Source organism: Mytilus californianus, unplaced genomic scaffold (genome assembly GCF_021869535.1).
Source record: "Mytilus californianus isolate M0D057914Y unplaced genomic scaffold, xbMytCali1.0.p SCAF_125, whole genome shotgun sequence".
NCBI classification, from domain to species: Eukaryota; Metazoa; Mollusca; class Bivalvia; order Mytilida; family Mytilidae; genus Mytilus; species Mytilus californianus.
This window is the reverse complement of record NW_026262610.1, coordinates 20,980-29,252: the sequence shown is the minus strand read 5'-3', so window position 1 is coordinate 29,252 and position 8,273 is coordinate 20,980. Positions and strand designations below refer to the sequence as shown.

At 31.1% G+C, this 8,273-nt stretch overlaps 1 long non-coding RNA gene across 1 annotated transcript; it reads left to right on the top strand.

The window, feature by feature from the left end:
* The first annotated feature begins 427 nt into the window (after positions 1–427).
* On the top strand, positions 428–1,339 carry LOC127722972 (uncharacterized). Its single transcript, XR_007991767.1, has 3 exons — positions 428–567; positions 954–989; positions 1,277–1,339. It is a non-coding gene; the product is annotated as an uncharacterized LOC127722972 (long non-coding RNA).
* Positions 1,340–8,273: the final 6,934 nt, after the last annotated feature.

Sequence of the window (8,273 nt, the reverse complement as noted above, 5' to 3'; positions counted from 1 at the left end):
GTGCAAAGTAGCCAATTATAGATAATATTTGTAGGTATACAGATGCCAGGTTTGCAGTGTAGTGTTTGCCGGCACAGGTGCACTGTCCAATCACAGAAGAACCCATACAGCAACTAGATTCACCTGTACCTGTGGGAAAATGTATACCAGAAAAGAAAGCTTGGTTAACCACCAAAAAAAGAAACACCAGCAAGTAAGTTACAAATAAATGTAGTGATTTGACCAAGTATAACCCTTTTCAATTTATACATGTTTTTTTTATGTATTTCATTATATGTTACCATATTTAAGTAATTATTTCAGATTTCGTTATATAACATATACACAAAATATTGCAGCATAATGTTTGTGATACGTAATACAATTTTAACTCCCACTAATGAAGCTTTAACTTTTGTAAATAACTCACAGAAGAGGGCACCACATACATAACGGATTGGAATGTTCATATGGAAGGGAATGGACGGGATTGAGAAATTGGTGGAAATTGAATGGACACCCTGTTACAAAAGAAGAGGAAAGGATTAAATGAATGTCTCTCATATTGAGATAAGAAACGAAGAGGAAGTAAGAATTACCAAAAGTGATAGTATTTATAATGAAATAATGGTTGTCAAGAAAAAGAAATGAATATACTGGATGCTACAAAGCATCTAGTATAAGGAGCGTAAAGGCAGTGTGAATTAACAAGAATTTGTTTGTTTTTTTTTTGGATAAAATAACTCTATTTTTACTATTTACGATATTCAGGGTGTTAACTCCTTTTAAACTGTTTTACGTTAAATAGAAATCAAATAAGATATCTCCTATTCCAGTTACTGTTACTGGATATCGCGTCATAAATGTCCAGAATTGTTTTCAAAATATCACATATGTAACCAATAAATGAATATGCAATTTCCATAAGAACGAACATCCATAGGTATGCGTATTTAACTACTACTATTTTTTAGGCAACAGCAACAACGCCGCCAGCAGTGGAACCAGAGGTGAGTGTATGTTCTTATATTATTATGTATATGGCGTTAAGAAACATAGGTTCATATCAATGTATGAAACATTAAAAGAAATGAAAATAAAAATTTACAAGTATGTATTTATGCCATCTTCAAGCATTCAGACTTTCCTTAATTAATTTCAAGGCAATATTTTTCGTGTAAAAATAGTAATGTGTTTAATGTAAACGATTCTTACGATGACATTTATGAACTGGATATGTAATAACTTCATAATATCCAAGGTGATATTAATAATTCATATTTTTCGGTTATTTCAGGCACCGACTACATCACTGGCTGTCACAGAAAAAAGGAGTACAGTGTCCCAGAACCTTGTTGAGGTTAGTGTATATGGTGATTTATCTTTTGAAATAATTTGCAAAAAGTAAATTTACTGTGGCAAACATGTCATAACCCCTGTACAGCGATGTTGAGAAATGGGCAAACTATAAGTAGTGATTGAAATATTATAACACACATGGTTTCAGTATAATTAATACCAATCTTCTATTTGTGACAGTCAGTTTTTGTACCTTTAAACTTATTATCTTTCAGCCTACCACACCAGCAGCATTACAGTTTCAGCCTACCACAACAGCAGCATTACACTTTCAACCTACCACACCAGCAGCATTACACCTTCCTGAATTTGACCCATTCTTGACAAGCTTCACAGAAGATGACATCAGGTCCCTGTTCAGCTTCGAAGTAGAGGAAGACAGTGCGTAAAAACGTTTTATTTTTATCTGTATAGTTATTTATGTTTAATTAAAACTGTGGTAAAAAAGAAATGTGATTGTTCATGTTGGTATAAGCCAATGCAGGTATGTTCGATTATTTGTATGACTGTTATGTGGGTGGCAATGGTATGTATGTATGACAATTTTTTTATGTATATATGCATGTAATCCTTCAGTGTGTGTTAGCAACTGTAAATACAGTATGTGTGTATTTATGTATGTATGATTGTCTATTACCGCATGTTTGTTTATGAACGTATTAAACAACTTTATACCTAATAGTACACGGCGTTCTGTTCTTTATCTGCATTTATTTTGGGTCATCATGTTGACCAAAACAGTATTTCTGTCCACTACTCACATGTATCGCTTCATGTATTTCGTTGGAGTTCGTATTCCCCACGCTTTACATTTCAGTGTTTTATGATCGTACAACTCTCTCTGGGTTTGTTTGTTTACCAGTCTTCTCGTTTACATATTGTCCTTTGGATACTGATTTCAATTTCCTTTCTGACATTGTTTGATATGTATTTAATACACATGAAGAGGGATATCCAAACACGGGAAACACACAGAACTAGTACTTACACATGACAACAGGTTATTGGTTTATGGTCGCCATCATGAACTGATTGGCTATTGTAACAAAAGTATGTCACAAATTATAAATGATATTCTTCCTAAGTCCCAAGTAACCCTATTCATTACCAGACTGAACACAGAAATAACACGAGGGGTGCCGTATACGATGCAGGAAATGTTTACCCTTATGGAGCACTTGATTTCACTGTCCGTTTTCAGTGTAGTTCATGTTCTTTCGTATTTAATAATATTGTTCAAAATTTCCTTTGTTTACTCCTAGGTTTTGATTGTCACATACCATAATATATTTCGATAAAGACGGGCGTAGAAAAATAAGATTTTATTTGATTGCCGATGAAAACTCTCCATCTAACACCAAGTAGCAACTTGACAGTCAGAATATTTCCATCTGAATTGATGCATTTCAGTCTGATTATATATTTTTTTTTTAATCATCCATTTCATTGAATTAGATCAAACAAATTGTCATCTTATAATCATCCCATGGTGAAACAGTGGCTCATATTGTAGGAAATTAATGCATGCTAATAAAAGAAAGAGGACAACAGACTACCTTTATTCATGAATTACAACATGCATGTCAGATGCCTTTTTGGAACTATATACATGAAATGTGAAATGAAATAAGTTGGAAAATATGTATCGTCACAACGTATATAAATAATGTATAAAATAAATAATGCACACAAAGAATAAGAGAAATAAAAGTTAAAATGTCATACTGTCAAACAGACAGGCATCATGATTGTCTTAATTCATGATTGTACAAAAACATATGTTTAAAAAGAAATGTTGAACGTAACAATGTTCAAATGTTTATGGCCAGCTGGATATCCGTGGACGTAATGGTCGTTCTTTTGGCGTTAATTGCTCACAAGTCACTGTCTGTAAACAATCATACAAGGTAAGCTTCAGCATTGGCTTCCTAAAACAAATATGTAAAATGATAATGAGGAGTACAATTTGTGTTATATGTTAATAATGTACAGAATTAATCGTAAAATATAGAAATGTTTACGCTCATGTCTTATAACATTGTATGTCATTTTGCAACTGAAATGTAATAAACTCAAATGCTCTGTAAATGAAATAAAATGCTTAACAGGTCGCACCTTTAAACGACCACAGATGTCGAACATTGAACATTTGGGCCAAGCATAAACACTACATTCAAGCTTGATACAGCTTTAAATTTGAATTGTGATTACATATTTAACACACCATATGTATCTAACACAGAATGAATGTGGTCAAAGAACGCAACAAATTGAAATTGGACCTATTGGTCAATATATAAGTTCAAGACATAATGCAAACATTTACAGCTAAAATTAAAAAACTATATGAAAAGGTTATATACCGGGAAGGTCTTTCTTTCAATGAGGGGAGCCACGATAATAAACTGAAGAACTATTTATAATTTGTGAAGTTGATACGGAATATTTGTCAAGTAGGTATTGATACCTTCCGGTAAACTTTATGAGAACAAAGACGAGACGTTCTTTGACTAAACCTTGTGTCATAAACTTGTAAGATTCTGTTCACACCAAAATTAACTTTCAGTAATCATGTTCACACCAGAAAATGATTTCAGCGTCATGTTCACACCAGAAACTGATTTCAGGGATTGTGTTATTGTGTACGGATAATACATCGGGAATAAACTTCGTAAAAAGGTAAGTTATATTGATCTCTTATAGCAAATTACTAGCCCATAGTTAGCGTATACGCCAATGAACATGAATTGTAATTAATTAATCTACAATATTACTGAATTAACTGTCATGGGGATTCAGTTTTTATGGGGAAAAATACTGCTTTAAAAAATACGTTCTTCTTTTCCGTAACATAATGTATAGATCTTTGTAAGGATGGTCACTAATTGTATCAGTTATAGATAAATATAACGGCATTTTCTATTCCCTGATAACATGAAATTTGTTGTCATGTATTTTATATTTAACATTACATTTAGTAATTGGGTTTTCCTGAAAGCAATTTCGGTGTGAACATAAATACATTTTAAAACGATTATCTTTTTCCAGACTAAATTATATCAGAAAAAATATATTGACAGCCTATACAGACACGAATACTTTCAAATTATGTTGTTACAACAGTATTGAAGATAAGACTGACCTGTTTGTATGCTTTATTTTCCGTTATGTCTGTCACTGCTGAAATTAATTTCTGGTGTGAACATGATATGTCTGACTACCGGTAAGATCATTCTTTCAATGAGGGTAAGCACCATAATACATTGAAGAACTACTTCAATAATATTGATTGACTAGTAAATTAATCTAGGTCCAAAAAGCTTGAATTTGCAGTTCGGACTATATTCAGATAGTACACTTTAAATCTTTTTTTAACTTTTTCAAATCAACTTGGATTTTCATCAAACTATACAGCTACCTTGGTAACATATTGATCTTACTGAATCAAAGGTCATTATGTAGTTTGGTGTATTGCTGTCAAATTTAATCTAGGTAAAAAAAGCTAGGATTTGCAATTTTGGACAAAATTCAGCATTTCAGATAGTACACTTTAATTTTTTTTATAACTTTTTCAAATCAACTTGGATTTTCATCAAACTATGCAGCTATATTAGTAATATATTGGTCTTACTGAATCACAGGTCATTATGTAGTTTGGTGTGTTGCTTACAAATTTCTAGGTAAAAAAAGCTAGGATTTGCAGTTTGGGCAAAATAGAGATAGTACACTTTAATTTTTTGTTATAACTTTTTCAAATCAACTAGGATTTTCATCAAACTATACAGCTATCTTAGTAATATATTGATCTTAATGAATCATAGGTCATTATGTAGTTCGGTGTATTTCTGTCAAATTTAAGGATTAAATTAATCTTGGTAAAAAAAGCTTGAATTTGCATTTCTGACTATATTCAGATAGTACACTTTAAATCTTTTTATAACTTTTTCAAATCAACTTGGATTTTCATCAAACTATACAGCTACCTTGGTAATATATTGATCTTACTGAATCAAAGGTCATTATGTAGTTTGGTGTATTGCTGTCAAACTTAATCTAGGTAAAAAAAGCTAGGATTTGCAATTTTGGACAAAATTCAGCATTTCAGATAGTACACTTTAATTTTTTTTATAACTTTTTCAAATCAACTTGGATTTTCATCAAACTATGCAGCTATATTAGTAATATATTGGTCTTACTCAATCACAGGTCATTATGTAGTTTGGTGTGTTGCTTACAAATTTCTAGGTAAAAAAAGATTGAATTTGCAGTTCGGACTATATTCAGATAGTACACTTTAATTTTTTTTATAACTTTTTCAAATCAACTAGGATTTTCATCAAACTATACAGCTATCTTAGTAATATATTGATCTTACTAAATCATAGGTCATTATGTAGTTTGGTGTATTGCTGTCAAATTTAAGGATTAAATTAATCTAGGTCCAAAAAGCTTAAATTTGCAGTTCGGACTATATTCAGATAGTACACTTTAAATCTTTTTATTACTTTTTCAAATCAACTTGGATTTTCATCAAACTATACATCTATCTTGGTAACATATTGAACTTACTGAATCAAAGGTCATTATGTAGTTTGGTGTATTGCTGTCAAATTTAATCTAGGTCAAAAAAGCTAGGATTTGCAATTTTGGACAAAATTCAGCATTTCAGATAGTACACTTTAATTTTTTTTATAACTTTTTCAAATCAACTTGGATTTTCATCAAACTATGCAGCTATATTAGTAATATATTGGTCTTACTGAATCACAGGTCATTATGTAGTTTGGTATGTTGCTCACAAATTTCTAGGTAAAAAAAGATTGAATTTGCAGTTCGGACTATATTCAGATAGTACACTTTAATTTTTTTGATAACTTTTTCAAATCAACTAGGATTTTCATCAAACTATACAGCTATCTTAGTAATATATTGATCTTACTAAATCATAGGTCATTATGTAGTTTGGTGTATTGCTGTCAAATTTAAGGATTAAATTAATCTAGGTCCTAAAAGCTTGAATTTGCAGTTGGGACTATATTCAGATAGTACACTTTAAATCTTTTTATAACTTTTTCAAATCAACTTGGATTTTCATCAAACTATACAGCTAACTTGGTAACATATTGATCTTACTGAATCAAAGGTCATTATGTAGTTTGGTGTATTGCTGTCAAACTTAAGAATAGATTTAATCTTGTTAAAAAAAGATTGAATTTGCAGTTCGGACTGTATTCAGATAGTACACTTTAAATTTTTTTTATAACTTTTTCAAATCAACTAAGATTTTCATCAAACTATACAGCTATCTTAGTAATATATTGATCTTACTAAATCATAGGTCATTATGTAGTTTGGTGTATTGCTGTCAAATTTAAGGATTAAATTAATACATCCTGACATAAAATATTACTGAATTATTATGCGGCTATATAGATTTACATGATAAAGTGCCAATATGGGCAGTTTTGGTTGATACGGTCAAATAATTTTGCTATATGAGTCAGCCTGGGGTATCAAAACTACTGAAATTTTGTTACGTATCAATATATTGAACAAAAGGAGGACATGCTGGCACTCTTAATTTATGCGGACAAAAATTTGTAGTTGTTGTGTTCCAATATTGCTGTCATTTGTATTATACATTAAATCCTGACATAAAAATAGTTGCTGATTTACTATGCGGCTATATAGATTTACAAAATAAAGTGCAAATATGGTCAGTTTTGGTTGATGCAGTCAAATAATTTTGTTATAGGAGTCAGCCTGAGGTATCAAAACTACTGCAATTTTGTTGCTAGACAATATTTTGATTAAAAAGAGGACATGCTGGCAATCTAGATTTATACGGACAAAATTTTGTATTCACATTATGTTCCAATACTGCTGTCATTTGTATAAAACATTCATTCTTGACATAAAATTATTACTGAATTATTATGCGGCTATATAGATTTACATAATAATGTGCAAATATGGTCAGTTTAAGTTGATGCTGTCAAATATTTTTGCTATACGAGTCAATAATGGCGACCCCATGAGAGCCTCTACATTTATTCTCTCGTGTCAATCATTGCTCTTATTTGACCCTGGTCAGCCAAATCAATTGTGCGGATGATAGATTTATGTCAAAAATAAGGATAATCTTGACTAACTTTTTCAAATCTATTTGGATTTTCATAAAACTGGACAGCTATCTCAATTATATATACTGTTCTTACATATGACAGAGTCATTTGGCATTTTGGTAGATAACTGTGAAACGGTAGGTTTTAATTGACAAGTCAAAACAGCTTAAATTTTCAGTGCGCAATAAATTCAGATAGTCAACCTTAGACATTTCTGTAACTTTTTCAAATCGACTTGGATTTTCAAAAACCTTGACAGCTATTTCCAATATACCCTGTTCTTACATAGGACAGAGTCATTTGGCATTTGGGTTGATTACTGGTAAATGGTATGTTTTAATTGAGAAGTGAAAAGAGCTAGAATTTTCACTTCGCACTAAATGTAGATAGTCACCCTTAAAAATGTCTATAACTTTTTCAAATCAACTTTGATTTTCATAAACCTTAACACCTATCTCAATTATATACTGTTCTTACATATGACAGAGTCATTTGGCATTTGGGTGGATAACTGTGAAACAGTAGGTTTTAATTGACAAGCCAAAACAGCTAGAATTTTCAGTGCGCACTAAATTCACATAGTCACCCTTAAACATTTCTGTCACTTTTTCAAATCGACTTGGATTTTTATAAAACATGACAGCTGTCTCAATCATATACTGTTCTTACCAATTGCAAAGTCATTTGCCATTTTATTAACCTTCCTGTCAAATTGTAGGTTTATTTCATAGGTGAAAAAGGCTAAGATTTTCACTTCTGACTACATTCAGATAGTCACCTTTAAGAATTTCTACAACTTTCTCAAATCAA